The sequence below is a fragment of the Mastigoproctus giganteus genome, chromosome 7 (genome assembly GCF_048544385.1).
Source record: "Mastigoproctus giganteus isolate SK-2022 chromosome 7, ASM4854438v1, whole genome shotgun sequence".
Lineage (NCBI taxonomy): Eukaryota > Metazoa > Arthropoda > Arachnida > Uropygi > Thelyphonidae > Mastigoproctus > Mastigoproctus giganteus.
The window spans coordinates 141,383,012-141,400,331 of NC_143581.1; the positions used below are offsets into that span (position 1 = coordinate 141,383,012).

At 40.2% G+C, this 17,320-nt stretch overlaps 2 protein-coding genes across 2 annotated transcripts in view; one reads left to right on the forward strand and one right to left on the reverse strand.

Annotated features, from left to right (window-relative positions):
- LOC150083234 (uncharacterized) overlaps positions 1-17,320 on the forward strand; it is a 480,979-nt gene that overhangs the window by 278,951 nt on the left and 184,708 nt on the right. The gene's annotated exons all lie outside the window — the stretch shown is intronic.
- LOC150083235 (uncharacterized) overlaps positions 1-17,320 on the reverse strand; it is a 242,844-nt gene that overhangs the window by 213,335 nt on the left and 12,189 nt on the right. The window lies entirely within an intron of this gene.

The following is a 17,320-nucleotide window of genomic DNA, read 5'->3' on the forward strand; positions in this document are numbered from 1 at the left end:
CAGACGCCATAGTTAATGTCACAGACCTGCTGAGATGTGTGGTACATATAGATTGTTGGTCATCCTGCAACCACTATAGCTGATGAAGGCAGCCGCTGCTGCCGAAAGCTCCTGTATTAGTGGTTTTAAACTTTTATCGCTTTTAATTTTATATATTTTACTGAATTTTATTCTTGTGATACAACATTTATTTTATTTGTTTTAATATTTTAACATATAGTTATACAATCAGTACGTATATTATTTTATTTAATTTTATTTTATCGTAATAAAGACGTTTTACAGATTCGAGTCAATGTTATTTAGTAGCACATTACAGATAAATGATGTGGTTTCTACCCATTTAAATTAAAATATATCTAAATTACCACTCTTATACCACATGGAGTTTTAATATATTTTATTTACAGGCTAGCCGGGTGGGTAAATTGCCTCCCTGGCAACCCAAAGGTCGCAGGTTCGAATCCCGCCTCGGGCTTGGATCAAAGCACTGCAAAAACCTTGGGAGGTGCATTATGGCCACAGAAGCCGATGCGCCAACAAGTACCAAAAAAAAAAAAAAAAAAAAATTTATTTAGGTGTTATCTACAATGAGTAATGTTTCAGGTATCTTGTGGATACCCATCATCAGACCTTGCTGCTGACTGATACCTCATGCTTGGCCCATTTAGGTTTGAGTGCCCCGCAGGAGGTATCAGTCAGCAGCAAGGTCAGATGATGGGTATCGGCAAGATACCTGAAACATTACTCATTGTATATTAGTTTACCTAAATTAAATATATTAAAACTCCACACGGTATAAGTGGTAATTTAGATATATTATAATTTAAATATTATACAACTTTTTTCTCAATTTGAATTTATGTCCCCCTCAGGTGATTTTTTTTTTTTTTTTTTTTTTTTTATGAGAATCCCAAACACGTGAGGTATTATAACCTATAGTACTTAGTACCGTGCTTGGGTTGGAGGTTGAGAAGACGAAAGAAGATATTTGTTGATATTTGACTTGAACTTCTGTAGATTGTAATTTTCAGGAAATACGTATGAAGGAAGGTTGTTCCAGAAAACAGCAGTTGAATGAATAAATGAGGAAGATGAAAAGTTGGTTGTGTGGGTTTGAAGTTGGACAGTAAATGGATGTTGACTGGTGGCGGCACGTGTTCGGACTGTTTTGAAAGAGAGAGCGGGAATTATAGAAGCCAATTCAGAAGAACAGTGCCCATGGAAGTATCTGTAGAAGAGGCATGCAGCAGAAACAGTGCGTCTATGAGAAAGTGAGTGGAGAGACTCTGTTAGACATGAATCATTAATTAACCTAACTGCCCTCTTCTGAATGGAATCAAGAAGCCTAAGAGAGGTTTTGGGGGCACCACCACAGATGTGGAAACAATATTCCATGGCAGGGCGGATTTGCGATTTATACAGAGTGAGCAGCTGTTTGGGAGAAAAGTAACGCCGAGAGCGAAAGAGAAAACCAAGTTTTTTAGATGCAGAGGAAGCAATATTTGTAATGTGCTTGTGCCAAGAGAGATTAGAAGTCAGGGTAATCCCCAAAAGAGATATATCATTTTGCCTAGAAATCGGAGTGTCACTAAAGATAAGCATAGGAGCAGAAGAATCCTTTTTGCGAGATATAAGACAAGATTGAGTTTTAGAAGGGTTGAAATCAACTAAGTTGTCTTTGCCCCACTGGAGAATTACCTGAAGATCGGCATTTAAGGAATTGGCAGCAGATTTTCGAGAACTTGAAGCTGATTGAGCTGGACAAGGTTTCTCAAAATGGAAAGTTGAATGCAATGTGCTATCATGGCAAAACTATGGATAGGATTTCCAGTCAATGGAAGAAGGTCATTGATATACAAGAGGAAAAGAGTGGGGGAAAGAACTGGACCTTGGGGGACACCGGCATTAGTGGAGAAGTTAGAAGACAGAGAGCCATCTACCATCACCCTCAATGAGCGATCAGAGAGAAAACTGGATAACCAATTACTAAAAACAGTTGGAAAACCATAAGATGGAAGCTTGTTTAGAAGACCTTTATGCCAAACACGATCAAAAGCCTTTGAGATGTCAAGAGCAACTACTTGTGTTTCACCAAACCTTTCCATTGAATTAGTCCATAAATGGGTAACATAAGCCAGAATATCACCAGTGGATCGACACTGACGGAATCCATACTGGCGATCGTTGATCAGACGGAAGGTTTCTAGGTAGTTTAAGAGTTGGCGGTTAATTGATTTCTCCATTACTTTAGAAAGAGTAGAAGTAATTGCAATGGGACGATAATTGGATGGGAGGGATTTGTCACCCTTTTTAGGAACTGGCTGGATATGAGCAAATTTCCAAGCAGAAGGAAAAACACCTTTGGAATAAGAAAGTGAAAAAAGGCGGCAAAGAATAGGAGTAAGTTCAGGAGCACAGGTTTTGAGAACAAGTGGAGAAATAACTTCAGGACCTGGAGCTTTCTTAGTATCAAGATTCATCAAAATCCTTCTCATATCCTTTTGATGGAAGACCACAGGAGGCATTGAATGGAGCGTGTTAGGAATGGTGGGAGGTGTTTTACCAAGATCATTAATACATGAGCTCGAAGAAAAATGGGATGCTAGCAGGTCAGCTTTATCCTTGGCTGAAGTGACAACAGAACCATCTGGTTTGGACAGAGGTGAGAGCAGAGATGGGCAAAAGTTGTGGCCAATAGCTTTGGCAAGAGACCAGAATGCTCGGCTACCATTAGGGCAAGAAGCAAGTTTTCTACTTTTTTTTTCTACTCTTAGCCTGTTCAAACTCTAGTTTGGACTGATTAATAACTGCTTTACAATTGTTGCGAGCTTTGGTGTAGGCAGAAAATGAAACTGAAGAATTAGAAACAAGCCAATTACGATATGCAACGTTCTTCTCTTGAACAGCCTTAGCACATTTATTGGAAAACCAAGGTTTAGATAAAGGACGAGATTTTAAAGTGGAGTGTGGGATAAAGGATTCCATTCCTGCAAAAATAATTTCACTGACACGATCTGAGCAAACGTTGACATCAGAAGTTTTGAAACAGTAATCAGACCAAGGAAAAGAAGAAAAGAAGTCTCGCAGGTCATCCTATTTTGCATTCTTGTAATGCCAAACAATACGAGGTTGGGAATAGCCATGAGATAAAGGTTCCATTGGAGAAGAGACAATCCCCAAGTTGTGATCTGAAGTGCCTAAAGGACCTCTCACTTCAACCTTGTACTTAGAAGGGTTGTTTGTGAGAAAAAGATAAAGCGTATTGGCTGTATGATTAGGATTGTCTGGTATTCTTGTAGGTAAATGAACAATCTGTGCTAGGTCATTAGTAATTGCAAAAGCCTTTAGCCAGCAGGTGGTTGGTTGGTGGAACAGACTTCCATCCCTTGTGGTGGAGGTTGATAGCCTAAATAAGTTTAAGGCTCAGCTGGACAGGTATTTGGAACGAACAGAGGGGTGAAGTGGAAGTGGGGTTTTTTTTTTTTTTTTTTTTTTGGCTGATGCTGCATAAGCTTGCTTTCTTGCATCAAATGCCTCTACTAATGCTAATGCTAAGCCTCAGCATCTCGACCTGCTGGGTCGGTGTGACTAGAAAACGGAAGCCAGCTGGAGTTGTGAACGTTAAAATCACCAAGGAAAATTACCTCACTGTTAGGAAAGTTGGACTGGAGAAAGTCAAGTTGCAAAGAGAGGAAGTCAAAGAGCTCCAAGTGATTAGTGGAGTTGGGAGAAGGGTAGAGACAACAGATGAATTTTACACAATGAGGTAGAGAGATTTTAAGCCAGAGAAGATCAAAGAGAGGAGATTCCAAATTGCCAAGTCTCTGACAGGGAATATCAGAACGGACATATGCACAAGTACCACCTTTGAGTCGAAAGGAATCATACAGCAAATAATTTGGACATCTGAGATGAGCAGTAGTTGAATCAACTGATAACTGAGATTCAGTCAGAAAAAGTACATGGGGTTTGGAAGACTGCAAGTGGAAATGGACATCCTTGAGATTAGAATTGAGACCACGTATATTTGTGAAATGAATTAGGAAGTGCTTGGGAGGTTTAGATCTTTTCGCAGATAAGCTTGCTCTATTAGTTTGACAATTCATGGTGTATTCAAGTGGGTGGGACCTGCTGTATGAAGTAATGAAATTTTTGGATATGGTGTACACGTGGTAAGAATATACCCAGATCCTTGACATAACGTGGCATCGACAATGCACCCCGCATACACACTACTCGGATTCCCTCCAGTCACTATCTGGCAGAGTAGAGGTAGCAATATTATACACTAGCTGATCCGGAAGCCTCCTACAGAGTTACCAATAGGTTCAGTCCGGTGTACTAACTAGCGGCCGGCCTGCGAACACCGTTTTAGAGATGTACCCTCGAAATGTAAGGAATATTGGATCTCACCACGACGTTCGTCATAATCCTCAAAAGTCATCAATCATACTGCATGATGGAAGAGATAGGGAAGGGTTGACCGGAACTTAGCTCTAGAGACTAAACATGGGTTCCACCACTTCAAGCCTCCAATAAGCAAAGTGGCGGTATTTCACCGGTTGATGAGTCATCTGCCACCTAGTACTGCCTGGTAACATAGAGGGGCAGAGTTCCTCCATGTGGTGTGGGCACCACACTTCGACCCCTGCTCACGTTGGTTCAGACCTGGGTGGTCACTCACCATGTACTTGTGCATGGAGGTTATACCCAGGATTACTAACATTCCCATCATTGTGAAGGTGCAAGCAGAGGATTTGGCTGTCACAGACCGTCCGGACTTCGCCGAAATTGGGTCCACTTGGCTTGAGTGTCACCCGAATATCAGTTCCATCAGCGTTTTAGACTCCCAGGTAGGAGGAACAGCTTGTCTGGCATATCTGAGAGAATGTCTGTGACAACCTCAAGGACCAAATTTGAGCAAGAGATTAATCTGAGCAAGAGGAAGAATCCCATCAGCAATGAGCTTGCTCAAACCATTCAAAGCCTCAATCATATCACCTCGCAAGTGCTTAGTCTCCAGACACTGCAATTTGCAGAACATAAGTCTTTGTAAGAGCCACTCTTTGTTTCATTCAGCAATCTTGTTACCCTTCTCTGTACTCGTTAAAGCAGCTCTACATCTTTCCTAAAATGGGGCCTCCAGACCTGTATACAGTACTCAAGGTGTGGCCTGACTATTACCTTATACTAGGGGATAATCACCTCCTTATCCCTGCTAGAAAAATTCCTATTTTTCTAGCAGGGATAAGGCAAGACAAGACACCATTAGCTACTCTTGCAGACTGTCTGTACTGCTCAGAAAACTTCATATCTGACTGCACAATTACCCCCAGGTCTTTTTCATTCTCTACCATCCCGAGTGTAGTACCACACAGATGATATGTTACTCTGGGGTTACTGCTACCCATATGCAGTACTTTCCATTTGTCAAGGTTAAACTTCAGTTTGAACCTTCCTTGGACTACTGTACATAAAGTGCTTTGAATAATTTTACGCTAGTTCCCGTACAAGATTCATGTAGTGCAAGAACCAAAGTCTTGTGATCGGCAACAACAAATAGACTTTGATCTACAATTTCTGGCCTGTGTGGAACTTGACGATATATGGGTTCAAATGATCTTGTGGTCAGATAAGGCACACACATTTCACTCTTCAAGGTGCTGTGAATGCACAAAACTGTCAAATATGGGGAACTTCTCATCCATCTGCTGGGCATGAAGACCACTACAAAGGCCATACGTTACAGTATGGTGTCGATTCACAGCACAGTTTATAATCGGACAATTTTTCTTTGAAGAGTCTATACCTCATGGCCCCATAAGGTGTACAGTAACTAGTGCATGGTACTGTGCTCTTCTAAGAGATCACATTCCCGCTCTGCAAAAAAGGCAATGCTTGGAGACCATAGTGTTCCTGCAAGATAGTGCCCCTCTCTATGTTGGTCAACAAGTGAAGGAACTGCGCTCTATTCAACATTCCAAAACGATTGCATCACTTCTACAGATTTTCTGCAGTTCTGACCAGCCCCGATCACCAGAACTCAATCTCTGTGATTTCTGGCTATGAAAGAGTTTACTGTGGCAGCATACAGATGCTTGTTGATTTGAAATCAAGCATTAAACAGCATGTAGCCAACATTCCAAATGAGATTATATGCGAAAATGTGTCGCACGCAGTCCTCCATTTTCAAAATGTTGTCTCAAGTGAAGGAAAGCATATATAGTTGTTGTTGTTATTTGGGTTTTAGGAGCATTAGCAGCTAAGGCCATATTGCTCCGGGGATATGCGGTGGTCACGGGCTCGAACTTCAGTCTAATCAAGAAGCGTGTGCTACACACTGCTGCTCCTGCCCACCTGGCTACGGAGGAGGCAAAAAGCATATAGAACAATATCTGTAGATTTCTGAGTTCTGATATTAAAATCTAATCCTAAGTTAAGTATTCCATCTCATTTTTACTGTGCTAATTTCTTTCCTAGTGGCAGAAATTTGAGCTAATTTTTTTTCTTCTACAAATCCCTTCCCCATACCCTAAATGACATACCCACCAATTTTCACAGCTCTATCTCTAACCGTTTTGACACTAGGGTCTCCTGAATAGGGAAACTTATTTTATAACCACCCACTATATATGAAATATAAGTAACAGAACAAAGAGATACAAAAAAGGAGCGAAGAAGTATATTGAAAAAAAAAAGTAAAGGAATGAAAGAAATCACGGTATACACTGGTGTTCAAAGAAAGTGAATCACTCCTTAAAATTGCAATTGTTGTCCGAATAACTTAAGTACAGTAAACCCCCGCTATTCGCGGGGGTTACGTTCCTGAGAAATGCCGCGAATACCGAAAACGCGAATACTGAGTTATGGCCCCCATAGTAATAAAGGGGTTCCGTTCCAAAGTATGAAATATATAAGAAAAACTAGTCTAAAATTTTGTCTATGTATTAAATGTACCTTCGTAATATGACTATGTACATAGACAGTACATAGTGAAATGCAAGCATATGGCATCGAAATTAAAATAAGAAACAATTTAATATTAAATATAATATTTATTAGAAATGTCAAACAAATATTTCCACCCAGCATCTTTCCTAGCTAAAAAACTTATCCCACCAGTGCTATCACCAGTTTCGCTCAAGTGTTGATAAAGGAGTTTTGCCTTTTCACGAATGATGAGTGATCTTATTGATGAGTGATTTTATTTTGAGTTCGGTCTTCTATCCACAGATTTAAAGCCTTTTCCATTTTTTCTTATTTAACATCACGAGTTACAGAGCAAATTTTTGAAGCAATTAGCACGTTTTCACAGACACTACGGCGGATTTTTTCTTCCGATTTCTTGATTGATCATACCATTGACTCATTGATTTTATAATGTTTTGCAACTGAGGAGAAACTTTCACCATTAGAAATTTTGTCTAATAACTCAATTTTATTCGCTAATGTCATCACCTTTGATGTTTTCACATTTCCCTTATTATTCGTAGCCATATTTTTGTACGGGTTAGAAAGAACTTGTCCCACAATAAAGTCACTTTCTTCCGTTAACACACTTGAAAAGTCTGTTTTACACTGCAAAACGGTAGATTTATCACTTTTGTAAGCATACCAATTTATAAATTTATTCAATTTATAAGCATATAAATTAAAAGCAAACGACAAAACCTTCCATGACAAACGCATAACACATACTGAACAAGGATTAGCGAGAAACATCCACGCTCGCGATTTTGTCACCCCTCTCCCCCCACCCACTGAGCGCTGTTTTGACCGGGAAAGATCATTTTAGCCACGCCCATGTTTTTTTTATGGCGGAAAATGTTCACGGCGCTTTAAAATTCACATTTTTTCAGGTTTCATTTTACATTAAATCAGCGACCGCAAATAGCAGGGGTTTACTGTATATGGCAATATTTCTTACAGATTGCAGCAGATAAGACTGACACACGTAGGTTATGTAATATTGCATCGGCTGTTACTTTCAGCTATATAAGCACACTCTGCAAGAGTTGCAGAGTTGCAGTCATTTCTTGTTTGTCTCAGGATGGCGAGTTATGTGCAGTTGACGCTACAAAGAAAGAGTGCTATTGTTGCTTTATGTGAGGAAGCATGTTCTTCCCATCATATTGCTTATAGAGTGTCTTGTAATATGTCGACAGTGAGTAGATTTCTTTCCAAACTCAAGAATACTGGTTCTGCTGATAGAAAAAAAGCCGGAAGCAAATGAGTCTCTACACCAAAACAGGATCGCATTTTGAAGTGCCTATGCTTTAAAAACCATAAAGCTTCTTTGTCTGAGCTGAAAAAAGAATGGGAAGAACATACAGGAGTGGTAGCAAGTGCAGTAACAGTCAGAAGACACCTCTTCAAAAATGGACTTGTAGCCTGTCGTCCTAAGAAGAAGCCCCCTCTTCACACAAAAAATGAAAAAAAGGCCCGATTAATTTGGTGTAAGGAGCATGTCAAATGGACTCCCGAGCAATGGAAGTCAGTTATTTTCTCGAATGAGAAGAAACTCAACCTGCATGGCTCTGATGGGAGACTTTTAAGGGCACAAAAGGTGATATAGTTGTACACGTTGGCACTAATGACATTAAGAGTAGGAGACCGGCGGAATTACTTGACAAGTACAGGTCACTGATGAAAAAAAGCCATGAATTAGGGTTGAAATTGAAAGTGTCTGCAATTCTGCCCAGACACGATAGGAGGGAGTATATGATGAGAGCCCTGTCAATCAATTCGGCCCTGGAAAGATTGTGCAGGGCTCAAGGGGTAGAATTTTTTTCAGCCTGGTCTGTACTTGTTAACAGGAGAGACTGCTTCTACAGGGATGGGATACACTTAAATAGGAAGGGTGCAAGAATGTTTGCTGATGCTATCGAGGCAATGTTAGGTGGGTCGGAAAACTGCTAGATTGGGGGGAAACAAGGACTAATAGATTAACAGTAGCCACTGGCAGAGGTGAAAGTGATTCTTGCACTGCTTCTATTGGAATGAGCCGCAGCCTGGAAAATAAGATGCAGGATATTTCAGAGACTGCTGGGAATCATTGGGGTACAAGTAAACACATGGGTTGTGTTAGGGTAGCTAAGAAAAAGAACAGGTGCATGTATACTTGTGTGTACACCAATGCTAGGAGTTTAGTAAATAAATTTGATGAATTTGAGGTATTGCTCAAAACATCAAAGGCAGATATTGTGGGGATTTCAGAGACGTGGTGTCACACAGATATAAGGAATGCAGAACTGCAATTTGGGGAGTACAATGTCTACAGAAAGGATAGACAGGATAGGAAGGGAGGAGGGGTTATGCTATTAGTTAAAAAACACATAAAATCCAAGGAAGTGCAGCCAGTCGACATCGCTGGACAGTGCAGTGTCGAGTCAGTTTGGTGTGACATAAGCATTGGGAGATCAAAATTGAGAGTAGGAGTGTGCTATAGGCCTAATGACTCTGATGAGTATAATAAGAAACTGTTCGGAGAAATAGAGTGGGCCAGTAAATCAGAGAGTCTTATAATGGGGGATTTTAATTTCCCAGATATTGACTGGAATTTGGGGGCTGGTCACTCACACAGTAGCAAGGCTTTTGTGGATTTATTGGATGATTGTTTTCTACATCAGCATGTTCGGGAGGCAACTAGAGGGAGTAATACTCTGGATTTGATTATCAGTAGTGATTCTTCATGCATTAAGAATCTGCAGATAAATGAACCGCTTGGTGGCAGTGATCACAGTGTGCTGAAGTGGGAGTTACTCAAAGAAGTAACTACCATTAGGGGTAAAGGGAAGGGGTATTGCTTTCGTAAAGGCGACTACAATGGACTGAGACAGTATTTAAATTCTATACAGTGGGATCAACTGATGATATTGCCAACAGCAAATTCAAAATGGGAAGCATTCAAAGAACTTATCGTGGAAGCTACTAGGCTTTACATACCAACTAAGAAATATTGTTCAAGGTTTAGGCCTAAATGGTTGTCAGATGAACTAATGAGGCATATGGCAGAGAAGAAAAATGCATGGGATACATACAAATTAACACGTGACACAGACGCCTATGATAGATACAAGTTGATCTGTAACCAAGTTACAAAGGAGGTTAGGCAGGCGAAGGCAGATTACGAGAGATCCTTGGCAAGGGATGCGAAGAAAAACAGCAAAGAGTTCTTTACTTATGTAAACTCTAGAAGGAAGGGGATGAACCAGATTGGTCCACTTGAGATCGATGGGTCAACTGTTGATGACCCTGCTCAGGTAGCAAACAAACTAAATGAATATTTTGCATCGACATTCACACATGAGGAGTTATTCAGCGAGGGGAATGCCAGAGGTGTATTCAACTCTAGCAGTAAGCTAGAGAATCTTGTAATAACTGAGAGCAAAGTGGAGGAGAAACTGTTGAAGATAAACACAAGAAAGGCACCTGGGGTGGATGGCATCTATCCAGTTATATTAAAGGAGGCAGCAAAGGAGGTAAGCAAACCCTTAGCCATAATTATTAGAGCTTCCTTGGACTCAGGGGAGGTACCCATGGACTGGAGATGTGCAAATGTGACCCCAATTCACAAAGGGGGATCAAAGGCTGACACAAGTAATTATAGACCTGTGAGTTTAACTTCTGTTCCCGGAAAATTAATGGAGGCACTGGTGAAAGAAGCACTGCAGGATCATCTAGACAAGACTTCAGTTATAGCTAGGACACAGCATGGTTTTGTTAAGGGTAAGTCTTGCCTGACCAATTTGATTGGATACTATGATGCAGTCACAAAAGAACTGGATGCAGGGAATAACTTTGATATTATATACTTGGATCTTAGAAAGGCTTTTGATACTGTTGCACATGAAAGACTGCTGCACAAATTGGAGCAGTGTGGCATTGGAGGCAAATTGCTGCTATGGATAAAGGGGTGGTTGAGGGGGAGAAGACAGAGAGTGGTAATCAATGGACACTGCTCATCGTGGACTAATGTTATTAGTGGAGTCCCTCAGGGTTCAGTATTGGGTCCTTTATTGTTTTCTGTATTTATAAATGATATTGATGATGGTATATCAGGCTTAATGTCCAAGTTTGCAGACGATACGAAGGTTGGCAGGGTTGTCAAGGACACTACTGACACTATGCTGCTGCAACAGGATTTGGAAAGGTTGAGCAGATGGGCTTCGAGGTGGCAAATGAAGTTTAACATTGACAAATGTAAAGTACTACATATGGGAAACAGCAACCCCAGAGCAACGTATCAACTCTGTGGTACTACACTGACAGTGGTAGAGAATGAAAGGGACCTGGGGGTGGTTGTGTAGGCAGATATGAAGTTCTCTGAGCAGTGCAGACGGGCTGGAAGAGTAGCTCATGGAGTATTGTCAATGATATACAGGAATTTTTCTAGCAGGGATAAGGAGGTGATTATTCCCTTGTATAAGGCAATGGTCAGGCCACACCTAGAGTACTGTATACAGGCCTGGAGGCCTCATTTCAAGAAGGATGTAGAGCTGCTGGAACGAGTACAGAGAAGGGCAACTAGATTGGTGAATGGGACAAAGGGGTGCTCTTACGGAGAAAGGCTTAAGTTTTGCGAATTACAGTGTCTGGAAACTAGGCACCAGTGAGGTGATCTGATAGAGGTGTACAAAGCCTTGAATGGTTTGAGCATGCTCAATGCTGATGGGATTCTTCCTCTTGCTCAGAATAATCACCTGAGAGGGCATAAATTCAAATTGAGGAAAGACAGATGTAGGATAGATGTGCGGAAATTTGCCTTTAGCCAGTGGGTGGTTGGTGGGTGGAACAGATTTCCATCCCTTGTCGTGGAAGTTGATAGCCTAAATAAGTTTAAGGCTCAGCTGGACAGGTATTTCGAACGGACAGAGGGGTGATGTGGAAGTGGTTATTTTTATTTATTTATGTTACTTTTTTTTTTTTTTTTTGGCCGATGCTGCATAAGCTTGCTTTCTTGCATCAAATGCCTCTACTAATGCTAATGCTAAAATGATTCGCTGTAGACATGGTGAAGAATACCATCCAGACTGTATGGTGTCTGCAGTGAAATTCCCTGCCAGCCAAATGATATGGGGGTGCATTTCATATCGCAGAGTAGGTCACCTGTAGTTTATAAAAGGTTCCGTAAATGCAATGAATGCCCGACTATATTGGAAGGCAAATTGCTGCCAACCATTAGCGACTATTTCAACCTGCCAAGTAACTTCATCTTTCAAGACGACTCTGCTCCTTGTCATTGGACGAAAAGTGTAAGTAGGCACTTCTGTAGTTATACTTTAGCTTCATTTCTGCATTAGAGGTTTGAAAGTAATGTGTTTACATTTGTTACTGGTGAAAAAATGGTTGGAAGAATGGTCCATTACAACTCTTAGCTGCCCAGGAAACAGCCCGGACCTGAATCCTATAGAGAACTGTTGGCATTGTGTGGAATCTGCAGTTGCCAGAAAGAAACCAAAGATCCTTTGTGAACTTCAGGAGGAGCGAAAATTTGTGTTTGGAACCACGAACTATCAGTCAATTATCTTCAAAAATTGATCTTGTCAATGCCTCGACGGTGTGCTGCTGTCATCAGGGCCAGAGGCAGTTCAACTGAATATTAGTTTGCACTTGGTGAACTTTTTATTTTGTTAACCATTTAAAATGATAAAATGAAGCAAATTGAGGGCTTCTGATCACATTTGAGCCATAATTGTCTTGTTTACCAAAACTGTTGTATAAAGGTTGCAAATGCACATTTTAGTATGTGTGTTAGGGGTGTTTAATGGTGCATAAGCTACACTGGCTATAGTGCACCTGTCCATAGAGATGTGTTAGGAAATAATTCGGAATTGAAGGAATTTCAATTTCCTTTTTTAAACTATTCAGAAGCGATGATATATTCCAATTTTATTCAGAAAACAGAAAAGTTCATTAATGTTTGCCTGGTTGCCAATAATATGCTCTAGTGATATTGATCCTTGCAGTTTAGTTAGAGAAAGCAGGACTGATGTTCTGTCCTGGTGATATTCAGTACAGTCAATAAGAATATGCTTGACTGTTAGATGTACTGAGCAGTGTGGACACTGAGGAGGATCATCACCTGTGAGTAGATGGAGGTGGATCAGATGAGATGACTATTCTTGCCTGTGCAAGTACTACTTCCCTTCTAGTTGTCTGGATGCTTGAGTGCCAAAATTTTGGTTCCTGTTTCAACTGGAAAAGTTTGTTATTAGTCTGGGTGTGCCATAGCTCTTTCCACTGTTCAAGGGATGCTGCTTTTATGATGATATCATGGTCAGAGGCTAGAATATGGCCAGAGGTTAAATCTAATGTGGAGGTATTTTTTGCCGATATATCCCCCAGTTCATTCCCCTTTATCCCTGAATGTGCCGGAATCCAACAAAAGTTCACTAATTGTTCACGTTGTTCAATTTTCAAGTGCAACTTCCTGATTTGGTTTAAAACAGGGTAATTCTTATAGGATGTATTTTGCTTTGCTCTAATTGAGCTGAGGGAGTCTGTGTAAATTAAATATTTTGAAGATGGGTAAAGATTCAAATTTTCTAGAGCAAATTTTATTCCATGTAGTTCTGCAGAAAATTTGCTGTACTCAGGTGGAAAGCAAGCTGAAATAATAGTGGAGGAAAATACTGCTGCTGCTGCCACAACGGCTGATTGAGATTTGGACCCATTGGTATATATTGGCAGGAAATCAACATAGCTCTGAATATGACTTGCACAGAGTTGTTTTAGATTGAGTGTCAGTTTGACTCTCAGTCAGTTTGAGATTCTTACCCCATTGAAGAAAATAGGTATCAAAGTTCAGTTGAGCAGGGAGAGTCCAAGGTGGATGAAAGTAATTCATTACCTGTTGACTATTGTGAAGAGGAACTTTCCAACTCTGTGATATAGTAATACCCCGACTTACGCTACCCCGACTTATGCGAACTCGGAGTTAAGCGGTTCTTGATTTTTTCGTTTGGTGTATATCTAAAATTAGCTTACCAGTGATTTGGAAGTCAAATCATAAAGCTTGGGTGACAGCTTCTGTTTTTGAGGACTGGTTTGGTCACCACTTCATACCCGAAGTCGAACGTTATTGCAAGTCTAAACAGATTCCATTTAAAGTGATGCGTCTTATTGACAATGCACCCAGTCACCCTCCTGCCACCCTAATTAATTTCAACCCACATGTGAAAGTTGTGTTTTTGCCTCCAAACACAACCATCTTGCTTCAACCGATGGACCAGGGAGTCATCAAAACATTCAAGGCTTACTACACGAGGCATTCGTTTGCACATCTGAATGAAGCTATGAGACAAAATAGTGAGATATCTGTTAAAGACTTTTGGAAACAATTCAATGTTTTAGATGCCGTAAGAATCATTGAAGAATCTTGGGATGAAATTCACAAAAAAAACATTGAATGGTCTCTGGAAGAAACTGTTCATTTTTTTTCAAAAACGAGACGAAACAACGCCAGAAACTGATCATGTCAGTCATGTGATAGAAGAAGTTGCTAATCTTGCCAGGCAATTAGATTTGGAAGTCAATGGTGATGATGTCAACGAGCTGTTGGATTCACATAGTCAGGAGCTGACAATGAATGAGCTCATAGAGATGCGTGAGCAAAACGTCACTGAAGTATCCGACACATCAGACCCAGTTCCACCAGAAAAGCACATGACAATCGCAAGTTTGATAGAAGGTCTCAGCTCAATTGAAAAGGGCTTAAATATTTTAGAACACAGACTCCAACAAAGAACGCGTTATAGCTACAAAGCAAGGAATAAAAAAATTAACTTGCTACGAAGAAATTCTGCGTGAAAAAAAGAAGGCGCTGTATCATCAGACGAATTTGTTAGATTTTATGAAGCCATCAACATTGAAATAACTTTTTTACGTAACTCATTTATTTTTTTAATATGTATTTTGTATTAATATGTATAAATAACTGCAATTTTATTAAATATTTTTCTTCTAAACTAGTGTTTTTGTTAGTCCTTGGTCCCAATTAAACAAAATTTATATGTATTTATATGCAAAGTTGTACCCCGACTTATGCGAATTCGACTTAAGCGATTTTCGTTGGACCCACCTATCGCGTAACTTCGGGGTATTACTGTATTTCAAAAAGCTGAAGGCCTGCTGGCCTTATCTTATTAGGTTTATTTCTGTAGAGATTATTTAGTTGAGGATTGAAGAGGTACAGGTGAATAGGATGCAAACAGCAACTTTTTATTTTGGCTGCATACTTCAGTAAAAACATTTTTCTGCGGAGGTGCAAAGGGGGTTCGTGAGCTTCAATATATAGACTGAGTTGGAGATATCCTGAAGGCTCCAAGTACAATCCATAATGCACTGTATTGTATAGGATCCAGCCAGCATAGTACACTATTTCAGGCAGAATCGCACACTGGAGAACCATAATCCAAACATGATCTAATCAATGCTCTATATAGTCAAAGCAACGAGGTACAATCTGCTCCCCAAGACGGGGGGATAAAGCTCTTAGTGTGTCGAGTTTTTTGAAACAGGTATTATGTATGAATTTAATATGTTCAAGAAAGTTTAACTTCTTATCAAGGGTTGATCCCAAGAATCTGATGTTGTTGGCAAATCAGAATGGTAAAGTCTGACATGTGAAGTTTGGGATCTGTATGTAATTTGCATTGATTGCAAAAATGTATAGCAACAGTTTTCTGTTGTAAAAGATGATAGCCATTGAATACTGCCCACCTTTGTATTTTATTTAGTCATATCTGCAATTGACGTTCAATAGATCTCGTGTTCTGAGAATGGCAAGAAAGAGAGAGATCGTCAGCATAAAGCTAAGCCTCAACAGTATTTGGAAGTTCTTTTGTAATGGAGTCAATTCTAAGGGCAAAAAGGATTGCACTCAGTACAGACCCTTGCAGAACTCCTCCTTCCTACAAGAATGTCGTAGAAAGGGAGTTAAAATATCTTATTTGATAAAACAACTCCATAAAAAGTTCTTAATGAACATAGGCAGGTTGCCTCGTAGACCAAGGACATGCAGGTCTCTAAGAATGCCGTGATACCAGGTAGTATCAAATGTCTTCTCTATGTCAATGGAGACCATAACAAGGTTTCATTTCTCACAAAGGCATTGCGAATTGTGGACTCGGCCTTGACCATGAGATCTAAGGCAGACCTGTTTTGGTGAAAGCCATGTTGACTATTAAATAAATAAATTTTCTGTTTATACTCGGGGACGACCAAACGGTCAGAGGAGGTCAGAGATACACAGAATACAAGAAACAGCACCGTATTCAGCAGTCATGGCTTGAACCCCGGTCACTCAAGGCACATGTACTTATGCACTCACGTGCCTGACCACTAGGTTATGGCGACTGTCTGTGGATCATTTTCTCAAGGATTTTACCGAGACAACTGGAAAGGGAAATTGGCTGGTAACTAAAAGGACTGGAGGGATTTTTACTGGGTTTCAAAAAGGTCAAAACTGTGGCATGGTGCCAAGGGGGTGTAGGATAGATGTTTTCCAGAAATATTCGATTATAAAATAACAGCAGCAGCTCCAATTGTTTGTCATTAAGGTGTTGTAACATGATGTAATATATTCCATCAAGCCCTACTGCACTGTTGCGTGCTGTTCTAACGGCTTGTATAAGTTCCAAATATTGAAGAGGCTGGTTATATGGTAAGATTAGAGAGGTGCAAAAGTTTATGGGTCACTGTTCAGTGATGTTCTTGATTTTCTGGAATTTCTGGGAATAGCTTGATGCTGCTGAGACTTGAGCAAAGGTTTTGCCCAAGGCATTTGCTATAGTCAGACGAGCAGAGAGTTCTTGCCCATTCCAGGAAAGGATTGTAGAAGGGATAGTCGGAAACTTACCAGAAAGCTGTCTAATTTTCTTCCATATTAATTTGCAGTCAGTGTTTCTATTTACAGTGGACACAAGCCGAGTCCAGGAATCCTTCTTGGCTTGTTTTTGAATGAGACATGCTCTTACCCTTAGTTTCTTATAGTTAATGATATTAACTGTTATTGGTGATCGTCAAAATAAATTCCACGTTTTATTTTTTTTCCCACTTTGCTTTCGTGCATTCTTCATTTCACCAGTAGTTAAAATGCCGCTGGGCCATAGGATTCATTAATGGAATAGAGTTTTTAGCTGCTGATAATAAGTGGGATGTGATATATTCTGTTACCTCATCAATGGGCTGTAACCGTATAATTTCCTCATCCATGGTGATAGCTGACTGAAATTTGACCCAGCTGGCACGAGAGAATTTCCATTTCCGGCAGGGTTTGCTAATGGTGGTTGTGCAGTGAGCATATTACAAATAA